The 14,935-nt window shown below is 41.5% G+C and overlaps 1 protein-coding gene across 1 annotated transcript in view; it reads right to left on the bottom strand.

The window, feature by feature from the left end:
* The window catches only part of Grin2b (glutamate ionotropic receptor NMDA type subunit 2B), a 314,994-nt gene that overhangs the window by 115,516 nt on the left and 184,543 nt on the right, over window positions 1–14,935 (bottom strand). The gene's annotated exons all lie outside the window — the stretch shown is intronic.

Below are 14,935 nucleotides of genomic sequence, written 5' to 3' on the forward strand. Positions count from 1 at the left end.
GGGTCTGTCTCCACCCCCAACTATGCACATTCTTTAAATTCTTACTAAGGTCTTGCTCAGCCCTAATTTGTAGGATTAGTGAGCATGGCAGGCCAGAAGCATCTAGAACCCAGGACTTCTGCTGGATGCACTGTGAGTGTGGGTAACAGAGGGGTGTGTGCTTCATATGGTGCTTTGGGGATGAAAATTCTGGAAGCAAGAGGTAGCAAACCAATGAAATGGTTTTCCGGCAGGACATTTATCCCCAGCCCACCCTGTCCCTTGCTAGCTGCTGGAGCTAAGCAGCTGGGAATTCCCATAGGCCTGCTCATTACAAGTGCATTAGTGCAACGGGGCTGACAGTAATTAATGTCCCTTTACCATATAGGCCCACAGAATCAATAAGGAAGTTCTGTGCTACATGAAAGGTAACTCCAGCATTTTTGGGTCTGAAGAATCTCTGTGAAGGAACCAACTAGGCATCTCACAAAGCAGTGGAGGAGGCGTCTCAGAAGACCTGTTTCTAACATCTCTTCTTGAGAACATCTGGGAAAGTTGCCTGTTGCAGGCTGTGTTGGGTTAAGCAGAGTTATAAAAGCTAGTTATACTTCTAGCAACTGTAGAGATGTCTATGCAGCATAAACCTCCACAGGGCTACTTTTTATTCTAGGGCTCTCTGGGATTGGCAAGCTTGCCATGACTCTATCGTATGCAGCTTTGGAGGTACAGCTGTGAGTACGGAAGATTCCTAAAGAACAGAAGTTCCTAGAATTTTAAGCCAGACTTTTCAGGTCAACTAGCTTGTCGCTTCTTCTTCTGAATGATGCTTTCTTTCTGCAGTATCATTGGCCTTGACCGCTACACTTCTTTTGAATAGTCCTATGGATTGAGATACTTGCCATGGTGTCTTCCGCCCTCAACACACCATTGTCTCATGATTCTCTCTTACTTAAAGCTGATTTCCAACCCCTTTACAACCCCTGAAAATTTGTTTCTTCTTATGATATTGTTTGGTCTTAGTCTAGTCCTTCTTTGATCTGAGCATTCTTCAAGCATTTGAAGACATGTATCAAACATCCTTTATAAAAACTCATTTTAACCTGTGATGATACCTTAAGCTCACTTGCTTCTATAATTTTGATTTTATGAATTGAATTATTTGTTCAATATTATCTTACTCGTTCTTATCAGAAGCAATAGTTAAGTACCTTCCTAAGTCACATGGCCTTTCTTCCACACCATCCCTGGTCTCAGAACAACATGGGATTTAGCATCCCATTTCTTTAGATGTTCGTCATGTGTCATGGCCTCCTCCTCTTTTGGAGAGCCTCCAGACAGTCAAGCGTGGCATCCCTGATCCAACTCAGGTCCCACACAGCATTTTCTTCATTCCTCACTCTGGTCCTCACCTCTTAGCTCAGTCAGTGCAGCATCCCCATTGCTACTTTGAAGATGATATTCAGGTTTCCTGTAATTGGCACTAATTCCAAATACACCCCAAATCCCTACACTATTCAGAGTACAGGATATAATTATAAAACCAGCATTTTAAACCTACAAACTACAGTAGAAGCATCTACCATCATGAACCAGGAAAATATGTTCTTCCTATAATAGTACTGAACTACTTGCAATTATTTCTGGACATCTTTAGAGAATGATTATGCAACAAAAATAGTTTAATCCCACTTTGTTTTTAAAGAAGAAAAGATGAAGAAAGAGAGGAACAAGGAGAGGAAAGTAAGGAAGAGAAAGAGGAAAGACAGAATGGAGGAAGGGGAAAGGGAGGAAATAAATTACCAGCTTAAGTACCCACCTCTTCACCAGGCATGGCTATAAATTATTCTGCCTTTATCTAAACTACTATTAAAATATTTAAAAGGAAGTGTCCATTTCTGAAGGCAATTATAGAGGTTCCAGAAATGATTAACTTTCTACGTAACATGAATGGGTTGGTATAGAGCCTCACGATGACATCTCTGAAGGGAATATCATTGAGCTGGGAGCCTAAGTGCAGAAATTTAAATTTTCAGGAAATAAAGCTCACTTGAAGGCACTCTAACTAGCCTGCAGTTAAATATCTCTCTTCCTGTGTCTAAATGTCCTGATTTCATGTAGAAATCATCCCCCCCCCCATGTTCATCCCATCTATCTACGTTTTTCTTGGATGCTTCACACTTATCAAGACCATTAATAAAGTTTTATGACACTCTACAAAGTACTCTACTACTCGTGTTTTAATCATTTGTGTCATTCCACAGCATAGAGATCAATCATGCCCAGTGTGTGTGTTTGCTTTCTGAGGAATTGCCTGTGCTGTGACACCATTTAGCTATTGGGGCATTTGAAAACTTAGACTTTGCAAGGATGGATTTTGATCAGCACAACCCATCAGTCCACTCACTGGTAATAAAGGGTGGAAATGATTATGGCTGAGGTTGCTTCTCTACTTGTGAATCTAAGTGATCCCTCATTAAAATGGAAATGTCATTTGACCTCCAGCTATCAGAGAAAATAGCGGTGGTCATGAACAAGTGAAACCGTCAATAGGAACATTGTACAAAATGTGATTTATACAATGAGATTATACAATAGGGACCATTTAAAAAATGGTTATTATGATGTGACCATATAAAGGCCAGACACATGCTTCAGTGAAGGAGGTTCTGACAGAACATCTAGCCAGGCCTGCTCATAAATGGGCTACATGGGAAGAATGAAGGCTGAGGTCCATTTATGGAGGTAGCATTAAATCATAAGATCACAAGGATGATTAAACTTCCCACAGGAACTGAAAATACTCAGTTACCTTTGGATCTGGCTATACTTTATCAATTTAAAATATTAAAACCTTGAAACCTAAGTCCTGGGTAAGAAGCTGAACTATAATTAAGACTCCGAGACCCTAGAATCACTGGTTTCTCTATACAAGCCATCCTCTCACACACACAGCAAATGCCCTGGCTTAAGTGGAAGCCCGATGCAGAATGTTGCCCATTACATACACGCTTTGTCTCTCTGAAGTCCCACCAATGTTGGATATGTTAAAAATTTACTTGCTTTGTTTCTCAAATGTGGTTTCAAGAAGAAACCCAGTGACCTGTCTCCTAAAGTTGTGGGATCACACCGCAACTCAGAGAAAAGCAGAAAACTGTTCACTGGAAACTTATTTTAGAAACGAAACAGATCCCTAGATGCTAAATGGTCTCCCCAAGTGACGCTCACATTCAGGATCAGAGATCAGGCCTTCCATTCTTAGTTCTATATCATTTCATGACACTCTGAAGTGACATCAGTATCCGAAGCCTCATCAGCACCCTGGCTTATATCATTTCTACTGGAGATTAAATAAACTAAAACAAATTTTCCTTCCTGCTTACCTTCTTGTTGAATGAGAAACTCAGAATCTTGATGGGCTTGCAATCAATACATTTGTTTCCCATGGCCTAAGTCACACATCAGCAGGTTTAATAGTGTACAGCTAAGGTTGGCAAACCCTATGCCTATTTTACTTTGGCCACACAGAGCATCCACAGTACCAGGTAGACACCTGGAATGGTGAGTCTGCAGTGTGACCTGTGTGGGAGGCATCTGAAGGACTTCTGCCAGCATTTGCCAGCAAATCAAGAACCCTGGCATGATGGCACCATTCTGCATTCATATTTTTACAAAGCATTAATTAGCATTATAAAAAAGTAATATCCACTAACATGGTGGCAAAGTAAAGTAACTCGTCATCATAGCTCATCCAATCCTCTCTCATTGTTACCCAGAGGATTCTGTGGCCTCACCCAGATCACATGACAGTGTTAGAAACAGTATCCAGATGTCCTCAACCCCAGTCCAAATTATTTCTAATCACTACCATGTTTCAAATGTGGAGCCAAAGCTCTTTTCTCCTTTTCTTTTTGAAACGAAGTCTATTTTTCTCACACTGATTGCTCTCTACTGGATCAAATAAAGGCAGCTTCAGGTCTGCCATCTTACCCAGAAGTTTGGAATCCATCAATTTGGTAGATGATAGAGATAAAGATATCAGACACAAGAGATATATTGATAGTACACAGTTACAAAGGAATTTTCAGAGACAGAAACTTATAAGCAAGAGGTCAAGAACTCATTCTCCTGTAGGAAGTCTCTTCTTTTAGGAGCTAGAAAACAGAAATGCTGTTTTGAAAATCTGACTCCACTTTTGAAAATGCATAGAAAAGGCAGGCGATGCACCAAAAAGCACTCACGGTCCCCCAGCCTGGGTCTCCCCTGCAGCCCGTGTGCAGGGACCTGGTGGTGCTGCCCTCAATAGTAACCCATAGCCCTCACAAGCCACAGATCCAGCAGAGAATTTTGGTAAGATACTAATTGGAGAGGAAAACCCATCATGTTGTATCGTGACTTGGACCAAGGCATCTTGAGAGTGGACCACTGTTAAAACTCTAAGGGTTTGAGAATAGATGTGGAACTGGGGTAACAGAGTCCTGAGAGTGAATTGAGGAGAGTGATAAGAGAATGATTGGGAATGGGCAAGAATATGAACAATGTATAGTGGTAATTATGTACAAAATGCTATAATGAAACTGATTAATTTTATGCAATTTTAAAAACAATTAATAAAATAATAGCTTGTTAAACCATCTTAGAACTTGAATGATGTGGATAATTACAACTACACTGTATTTAATGTGTTCTTTGGGGCATTTTATTCTTTCTTTATTTTTAAAATCAATCTTCTTTAAATTAATATATTTAAGGTATACAATATTATGTTATAGGACATATATAGTTAACAGGTTATATAGGATAGCAATTAATCTACCCCCTCATTTATTTTGATAAATATTGTGTCTGCTAGTTTACTGAAATCTGATTGGCAAAGCCACAAATCTTTTAAAGAATCTTTCTGAAGAGTAGAAGATGCTCTTGGAAATGACTATTTCTTGTATGCTTTTCCTGGAAATAGAAACAATTTCTCACAAGAACATAAATGTAGATTTTAAAAACTTTTAGGGCCATTTCATTAAAAACAGTATTGAAGGAGAGAGGCCAAGATATTTGTAAATTAGCTTTTTGTATCTGTTAATATTCTCCTTTGGATAAACTAAATAGGAATGAATGTCTTACTTTTTCCTAAATTAGGAACTCGTTTATCAAAATGAATCCTGAACTAGTAAATCAGTGTGTTTGTTTTGGTTGCCAGTGAATACTTGTCTTTTGGGATTTTAAATGGATTCTTCTAGGACCCAACTTTGGAGATTGTTCCCACTAATAATACAAGTTCAATGAATGAAAAACTCCAGATAACTCCTTCAAATGTTGGTAGGAAAAAATAGGAAGAAGAAAGGACCACAAAGGAGAGAATAGCAGATATCACTCACATAAGAGCAAGCCCTGTGGGGAGAAGTTCACAAGCAAGGCCTCCCTCTCAGCATCTCTGCTCAGTTCCCAGATTCACCTGACCCTAAATTTTTGACCCTAAATTTACAAGATGGATAATTTATTTCATTTTGTCAATGTTTTGGGGGTTTTTTTTGTTTCTTTTTGTTTTTGAAAGAGGACTTTGAAGAAATTTTAAAAATACCCCTGGAGCTATCGTGGCATATATAGCAATATGAAGCCATGTACCAGACAAAATAATTAGAAAGTTAGTTTTGTAAGCTTTTCCTCTGATTAAGGAAAAATAATAGCTAGTAGAGACCATTGAGAGAAACTAATTGAAAGATTATACCACAATATCCATTTATAATTACTTGAGGCAGATTAAATATAGTTTGTCTTCTAATGAATTAAACATTTTTATCTTTCTGAAATGGTATTTAATATCATCAATTTCTTTCACAAAACATTCACGAACAACAATAAGTTCAAGTGTGGCCTAGTCCATATATAAATTATTTAAATTCTATTTGTGATGTTAAATTAATGAGGGAGATTTGAGGGCACCATGAGAGCTGCCTGCTGGGTCCCTGCCACACTCCCTCTCCTCTGCTAGAGGTGAGAAATACACTTCATCCCTTTGGGAGTTTGGGATGAACTACTTCCATTTGAGGGACAAATGGTGGCGTCAATCACAATTTACTACAAAGAAGAAGGAAAAGAAAAAAAACTCTTCAGACTCCAAAGTCCAACAATGAAAAATTCTGAGTGCTTTCGCATGGATTCTGTTTCACACCCGAATGTCATGACTTAGTTTTATCTGAAATGAAAGAAAATAGAAGAGAATTGTTGAGACTTGCCCAGTAATCTCTGCTTGGACCAAGGAGGAGGGCAGAGAGCATTCACTTTCCTCCAGAAAGCTGTTATTTATGGACAGTCATCGAATCAGTGAGATTTGTGTATAGGTGCTACAAATGCACAATGGAATTCTATTCGCCTCAAAAGAAAAGTGAAATCATGGGGTTGTGGCTCTGCCACTAGCTGTGATGGCGGCCGAAATCTTCACCGTTCTACCAAGTGGTTCAATGTGGCTGTCCATGCCAGGGGACAATTCTCTCCTGAGCTTAATTAGAGTTCTCCCTGAGATCAACACTGAGGCTTGTTTTCAGCCATAAGAAATACAAGCAATTGAAAAGACCTGGCCTGTGTTCCCAAATGCTGTTGGGGAGAGGTCAGCAGAAATAAAATGGAAACAAGAAACAAAAGCAATAAAGAAAAAGAGAAAGTTTGTGTATATACTATAACCACACACACACACACACACACACACACACACACACACAGGACAAATAGTGCAATAAGTAACATTACAACATTACTGAGGTAGATGTAGGTATCTTCTTGTTACCCACCACCTCAGTTTTTTGAGTCAGCATCTCTCTCTGAACCAGAAAGGTGAGCATTTGGTCAGGCTGGCTGGCTCTGGAGCTCAGCCTGTCTCTGTCTCTCCGGTGCAGGTAATACAGGCACACATCTCCACACCTGACTTGTGTGTGACTGGCATCCTGTTTACTCACTCAGCCATCTCTCCAGACTTCTATTGATCCCTTTTAAGATTAAGGATTATCACCTTCTTTTATGCCTGTGTTTATGAGCACGAAGTGTGTGTGTCTGTGTGTGTGTGTGTGTGTGTTCCACATGCATGCATGTGCCTACAAATGTGAATCACCTGGCACAGAATCACCTGGGACGGGAGGTAGGAGCCACAAGTGACTTTAACCTCTGAGCCATCTCTCCACCCCAGCTATTGTCCTCTTTTAGAAACACTACTTAGAAGCTGGAGACCTTTAGCGTTTGAGGGACTTTGGATCACAGCCTCACTATACACATTTACTGCTGGTCACACTGAGGACTGGGGAGCTGCTGCTAAGCTTTGTCCAATTAAGTTCAGAGTCTCCCAATTCCCTGACTTTGGCTGTTCTTAATCCTACGGTCAGCACAGCTCTCATTGCTCCGGCATCCCAAGCTGAGGCTAGAGAACATTCGTTTCTCGCTGTTGTGGTTAGTGAATCCCTGGGAGGTTTTCTGCAGCTGGAAATCACTTAACCAGGTGCCTTTAATATGACGTTTCCTTTCCAAAGAATACAAAAGATGAACTTACATTTACATAATTTCAGTCCACGGTAAGTGACTATTCAAAATGACCCCTACTCTGACCTCCTAAAGTTCTGCTTCGAACACTATGTAATTCTCCTTAAAGTTTCTTCAGGAAAGGCATACTCCTACTTGGGTGTGAAAGTATGGTCCTTCCTCTGGGGAAGCAATGAAGCCATCCTTTGACACTAATTAATGAGCAATGTGGCAAACCTGCTTTCCATCCAATTCTGTGTGGAGAGCCAGAAAGAGAAAAGAAATGATTTCTTTTCCTATTTCACCACTCTTAGTCACCTTGGCCATTCGGAGAGCTGATAAGGTCCTGCTAAGATAATCACAACAGTGGGACTTACCAGTGACAGGCACCAAGAGAAGCCTTGATAATAGGAAGATCGATCACAGAGTTGTTTTTGCTTTCTAGCTCATTTTCACATGTCATCCATGAGTTCAAAATATTGAATATAACTTGTTTTCTTCACCCCCTTACTATATTGAATACATCCAGGATGCACTGTCCTCACTAAGCGTTAGGACTTGCCCAGGGAAAAATGCTACAAGTCAGAAGCTAGCTGGCTCCTCGCTTACTGCTACTACTTCTTTATGTCTACTGGCCTGGGTGGTTTGTGTCAACTTAACATAAGCTGGAGTCATCTGAGAAGATGTAACTCAGTTGAGAAAAGTGTCTCCATCAGCCTGCCTATAGGCAAGTGCGTAGGGAATATTGTTATTGATACGGGAGGGTGGTAATAGTACCACTGAGGGTGGTACTATTACTGGACTGGGGGACGGTGTGTCCTGTGCTATACAAGAAAGTAGACCAGGCAAGTTGTGCACAGTAAGCTAGTAAGCAGCACTTCTCTATGGTTTCTGTTTCGGTTCCTGCCTCCAAGATCTTGCCTTGAGTTCCTGCCTTGACTTCCTTCAATGTTGAATGGTAGGCAGTAAGCTGAAATGAGCCATCTCCTCCAAGACTGCTTCTGGTTAGAGCATTCACCACATCAATAGAAAATATCTAGGGTGCTTACTACTAATTTTAAGGTAAAGGTTTGTCTTCCTGATACGAATTTTTTTGCTTATGAGTTGGAAACAATATTTAGGGACAATGCCAAAACTAAACAAGCAGCAACTGATAAAGATTTCTCTAGAACATTCAACTTTAATGAGAAAACAATTCTTTCCTGTGAACTTTCAGTTAGCTTGAAAGAAACCCTTGATGTATAAACCCTCAACCAAGGATCTAAAGTGCCTTGGGCATGAGACCACAGGAAGAGAATGATGAGGCTTTTCTCTTCTTGGCCTTGGTTTGCTCTTCCCTCTTCAGGATCCTCTTTCCTGTCTGTCACCTTAAAGGATCAATAAAACAAGCACACTGGAAGGAGCCTATGCAGTCTGCATTCTCCTGGTAGTTACCACATGTTTAACTTTGAACTATGAGTTAGCTCTACTAAAGCAAAGGACAAAAGGAGTGAATGAATTTCGGATGAATCAGTGACAGCTTCTGTTACCAGGGGCGGCAACAGAGATGATGAGGAGTTGTCACTCATGGAAAATGAGGCTGTAATTTAGCCTTCTAGAGATAGCTGGCAGATTTCTACAAGTGGGGCTTCCCAGAAGTCATTATGCTGTATGGGGAAGGGAATAGGACCTAAGGAGGCAGGGCGATTACAAGGGCCTGAGAAGGCTTGGAATAGGCAGAGAACTAAGATCCCATAATCCCATCATGCTCCAGGTGCAGGAAACATGGTTATGGAGGATGCTGACTTGTTCAAGAATGCATCTCTGTTTTAGAAAACCCAGTTTCTGAGGCTGTTGCTCCACAGTAAAGCACTTGTCTAGAATGCACAAGAGGCCGTGGGTTTGAATACTAGTACAGCATGAGAGGCTGTGGAGAGGACTTATCTACAAACCATATCTGCCATGTGGATGAAGCCCTCCCACACAGAGGAAAGCATAATAACTTGTTGAGTGTAGGACTTAAGAAAAGACATGAACAGCGAGGGAGGCAAAATAGAACACAAGATGCCGGTGGAGACAGTAAAAGGTTGTGCTAAACCTACATCTAAAAGATGTGGAGTGTAACATAGGATGGGAATGAAGATACTGAGCAGTCTGAAGGTCAGCAGGAAACACCAGTGTGGAGTTTGCCCATGTTGCCTCTGTAGTGAGTCTGGGGAATGGCTTTTTGGATAGCAGATTATTGAGAAGAGACCTTCCTACAGTAGGACTGGAGTGGAAAGACTTAGGAATTTAACATATGTGTGCTGGGTGGATGTAGTGGATCTGAAAAGCAAGAGCCACTGCCTTCAGAATCGAGGGTGATACTCTTCTTTGTAATGCTGGATGCCAAGGCATTGGTCAGCTTTGCTTAGCCTTTCTGCCTGGGGTTGTAAGAGAGCCCAGCAAGGAAAGGCACCTGCTGTCAACCCTGATGGCCCAAGTTTCATTCCAGAGACTGAGTTTGATTCCTGAGACCCATGTGGGAGAAGGAATGAACCTACTTCAACTTGTCTTCTGACCTGACACGACATGTATGCAATACACACACATACACACACACACACACACACACACACACACACACACACACACACACTAAAAGGAATAAAATGTAATATAAAAATGTAACATTGTCTGTCAACCCCACATCTTAGTTGTCTAGAGCGTTATGAAAATGCAGCTTTAAACCCCAGCCCATCATGGTAGACCAGACAGAGCAGACCTGGTTGGAGAAGGAAAAAGGGAAGGGGAGCAAACTGACCTGTTTACTTATTTACTTTCTGAGTTAAAGACACCCGTTAACAACTAGTCCAACAGTCTAACATGGGTTGACCTCTGATTCAGAGCTTCAGACAAAATGAGGACGAGAATTTATGTGAACCAAACCAACCCTCCAACCCCCTCCGTGCCTGCCTAAGAGGACAGCACCATGAACCCCAACTGCATCTCCCCGGGGTAGATGAGAGAACCGTGTAATCATCTCTGCTGCTGTACTGTGTGGGGGCTAGAACTCTGCTGTTCCTTCTTTGTCAGGGGATCTCAGTTCTCTCTCTCCCTCTGTAGGTTGATGTTTCCATGGAAACCTGCTCTTTAATGCTTCTGAAATTACTGTGCATTTATACCATTAACTCTTTATTTACTAGTGTAATTTGCAAAGAGATATTCCAACCCCTCTCAAAGGTAATTATATTGACATCTCTACTCACTGAAAACTTTATACAAAGATAATGGATACCTGTTGTCTGTCTCTTATCAACTCTACTCATCAACCCTTTCTGTCTTGGCTCTGTATTGTTGACTAGTCTAACAATATATTTCACAAAGTCATTGATCATCCAAACAAGGTCTACGAAATGAAATGGCAATAGCTTTGCTTCCTCCTTCTGTTCCTTATTTGCCTTCAACCACTTGATGCTGTTGAGAATTTCCCCATGGACATTTGCTTTGCGTATTTGTTGCTTAAAGTAAAATATTATATTGGTTTTCTTTTTATACCTCAGGCTAGACTTTTACACTCCTTTCTTATTGAAACTCTCTCTTTTGAGAGTACCCAAGTCTCAATGTTGAGCCTACAACTCTCCCTCTGACTCACTGAAGACATAGACAGCCGATCACTAATCACATCCACACCAAGACTTCAGAATCTATTCCAGATCTCACCTTTCCCCTGGATTTAAGTTCAGTATTTCTGCTTGGACAATTCCAACAAATGCTTTGCTATCAAATCAAGCTTAACAGGACCAGCTCCAAAGCCATTTTCCCCTGTCTTTCATGATAGAAGCAATGGAAGACTCCAATCCTTAAAGCGTTCAAATTCTTGGGATAATTTGATATCTCCTTCTGTTTCAATTCCTTTTTCACCACATGAATGAAAAGGAGGGCAGACTGGCTCTTCTTAGGAGCTGTGTTCCTAGAACCAATAAACTCAGTTAAAAACGCAACAATACTCTAGCATTGTGTACAGAATTTGCTGATTGACACTTTCCTCCTTTTTCAACATACAGTTTCAGACCTCTGTCTCCCTGAGGTAAATTAATCTCCCAGCTTTCTAACACATAAGTGAAAATGCTTGGAAGTCATATTTCAGCTCTGGCTGTGCAATAAAAGAAAGTCCAACAATGAATGCTATCATTCATTGAACACATGCCAAGCTCTGTTCTGGGTGTTTTATGTTATTTTAAATTCTCACAGCAATGCTATAAAATAATAGCATATATTATATGTGATTATGTAATAGCTATGTTATAATGAAGCCCGAGGTTGCTGGCAACAGGAATTGAATCCATCCGCCTCTTAGTAATCCCAAAGCTCATGTTCCTTCCACATAGCCTCACACTGAGCTTAATGCTGTCAGCAGAAGCCATGGTCAGAAGAGAAGGACACAAAGAATCCAGAGACTTCCACTGTGGTAGAGCTAAAAGCCCAAGCCCAGACCTGAATGCCTCCCCTCTGAGGACTTTAACTAGTCACGCTCCCACTTAGCAGTCTCGTCAGCTGGTTGTCCTTATCCTTCTACCATAGTGAGGATCAACAGGGAGAAAGTAAAACTTACAGGGATGACTGGAGTCATGGACGGTCAGGACATATAGAATAGAAAGAGAACCCTGTTCTCTGGGGGCTGTTAATCTCTCACCTGTCACACACATAAACCCTTCAGAAGTGAAGAAATGGAATTTATTTGCCTTAAGAAATCAGAGGACAAAGCACAATGCAGGAGGCTTGACTGGACTTATAGGGGAATTAATTTCTAGCTCACACTCTGGGAGGCAGTCAGTTACAAAGGCTGAGGCCACGTTCTCCGAGCACTTGTCAGAGGCAGGCAACAATAGCTAGGGTATTTATCTGACTCCGTTAAGATTGGAAAAAGTTTATCTTGGTTTGGCACAGAATGTCCAAGTTCTCACAGGATTTAAAAAAATATGATATTAAAGTCATTCTGGGAGCTGGAATAAAATCTTTTACTCTTAATGGAGGAGGCAGGCCTGACTTAGGGTCTGGACAGTCAGATTCATGGGTGGCTCTGTGCTTATTCTGAATCTTGATCACAATGTAGACAAATTTCTGTAGTGTTGCTTTCTGTCTAAATGCTCTCCTACAACTGTCTTGCTTTCCTCCTTCAACTGTGACTCAGTTTTCCTTACCTCCTTTGCTGTCTACTCTCTAGGCCCCTCCCTACCCCACCCAGAATCCACGTAAATCCTTTAATTCTAACCTGAGAAGGCAGAGACAGGGTACTCCCAGAGAAAGCTGTCTAGTGAGCCAGGCTGGTGAGCTTTAGATTTGATTAGAGATCTCATTCCCTTTCCTTCTTTGACATTCAGCCCAGGCTGATGCACCCTGTGAGCTGTTCTTAGACGCCAACTCTTCAGTCTGACTGACTTGAAGTCCTACACCGCCCATCTTTATTTTTCCTTCCATTTCCATGTATGCACACACGCATCTGTGTATGTAGACATGCTTGCCTTGGGTAGATACACGTATGTAGGTAAATGTGTACGTATGTGGCTTGTGTGTGTGGAAACCTAAGGGTGAGAAGCGTCCTCAATCTTCCACTTTGTTCACCGAGGAAGGGTCTCTCAGGCAAACCTAGAACTTACTGATATGGTTAATCTTGCTAGCTGACTTGCTCTGGGGATCTCCCAACTCTGTCATCTCAGGTTGGAATTACAGAATGGCCACCATACCTCCCCAGCCTTTATAAACCTCAATCTCCATACGTGTACATCAAATGCTTTAACACTGAGCCCTCGCTCTAGCCCTGTTCCTCTGTCTAAACCTCATCTTATCATCTATGTACGCCCCTTCTCAGCTGGAATCACTAGCCTTCCCCCCATTACAAACTCACAGTGCCTGAAATGAAGCTGTTAGACCTCTTCTTGAAGATAGCCGACTGCCCGACTCCGCCTTCTCAAGTTATTTAATACTTACGAAGTTCTACTTGAAAAATACTAGGCATCCTGTAGATACTAGCTTGTCTGACTCCTTCAGTCCTGAAACTTCCCAGGTGTCTCCATCCCTACTCATCACTTGACACTCCTGCTCTTGTCCCCAACGCTGGGATTACAAGCCCACCAGCCCTGACAGGAAGCAGTTGCAGGAGTCCCCTCCTTGATTCATGCCCTGAGCCTTCTCATTTCTTGTGCAGATCTCTCAAAGAGCCTGTCTCCGAGACCTCTGTTTTATATCCTCATCATCCTTATATTCCCCCTTAATCTTATTATAGACTTCATGTTGCTGTGTCAGCCATTGCTTCCAAATCTTCAATGGCTTCCTACCAGCTGGAGGAAGAGCTGGACATTGCTCAGGACCCTCCACACCTTGACCCCCCATCTGCACAGCTGGAATTCTCTCGAATTCTCTATGTGATCCATTGCTAAAGTCAAGTGGCTTCATTGCTGTCTTGGAGCAATATGCATTTGCCTATATCTCTACTGCTTGCTTTCAAATGATTGCGGTTTGAATATTGCTCTGGTTTAACAGCCTCGATGAGCTCTTACCCACCTATCCCACTTTCTTGACCCTGCGTGCCCCCCTCCTCCCTCCTTGCCTCCCTCTGTCCTCTAGCCTGGGGTCTACATTTCAGTAGTTCATGTACTGTTCCTGTGGCCCATTTTATTCCTGTTGGCTACTTAACATTTCATGCCTGTGTCTTGGATTCTGTGACAGACAATGCGCTATTTAAAGGGTCAAATCTCATCCTATTATCCTCTTGAAGAATCTAAATTAGTTCCTTTCTGGTGCTAAGTGTTCAATAAACACCTATTGATTCCTTAGACTTCTAGAAGACTAGTTTGGAAAACTGCTCTCACTACTTTCTGACTTCTCCATGCATACACACACACACACACACACACACACACACACATACATACATGTACACACACATACACACTCAATACACAGAGAGAGAGAGAGAGGGAAAAGGAGAAGGTTTCTTTGGGGGAACGTGACTCAATTATTGATTTTAGGGGAAAAATGAAGTATCAAAAACTGGTTTCTAAAAGCAGTGAGGCAAAATGTAGGTTGACCTCATTCTTGTGCAGGTTCCTGTAAAGTGTCTCCTTTTTTGTTTTCCACATTAAATTGTCCCTAACGCCAGCTCAACCTATGAGAATCACGTGACCTGCTTGCCCTCTTGTCCTCTCATGGTCCTGAGAGAGCAGACGTAGGTAGGTAAGGAAACACATCAAAGATCCTTGGGAAGAGAACAGTAAGCCCTGGTTGTTTCTGAGCAGTTTTGTTATAGAAGAAAGAAAAGGAAATAGGGTTGTTTCTTGTTGGTCATCTGAGGTGACTGCCTAATGGGTTGCTTTTATGTTCAGAAAATCAAGCCTTCTGGAACATACAAAAAAGGTAATTCTGGGATTGTTTTTACTAATGTGAATTATTTTATCAGTTTAGCAAAGAAAAAAATATAATTCATTTTGCTTATGAC

Source organism: Apodemus sylvaticus, chromosome 2 (genome assembly GCF_947179515.1).
Source record: "Apodemus sylvaticus chromosome 2, mApoSyl1.1, whole genome shotgun sequence".
Classification (NCBI taxonomy): Eukaryota; Metazoa; Chordata; class Mammalia; order Rodentia; family Muridae; genus Apodemus; species Apodemus sylvaticus.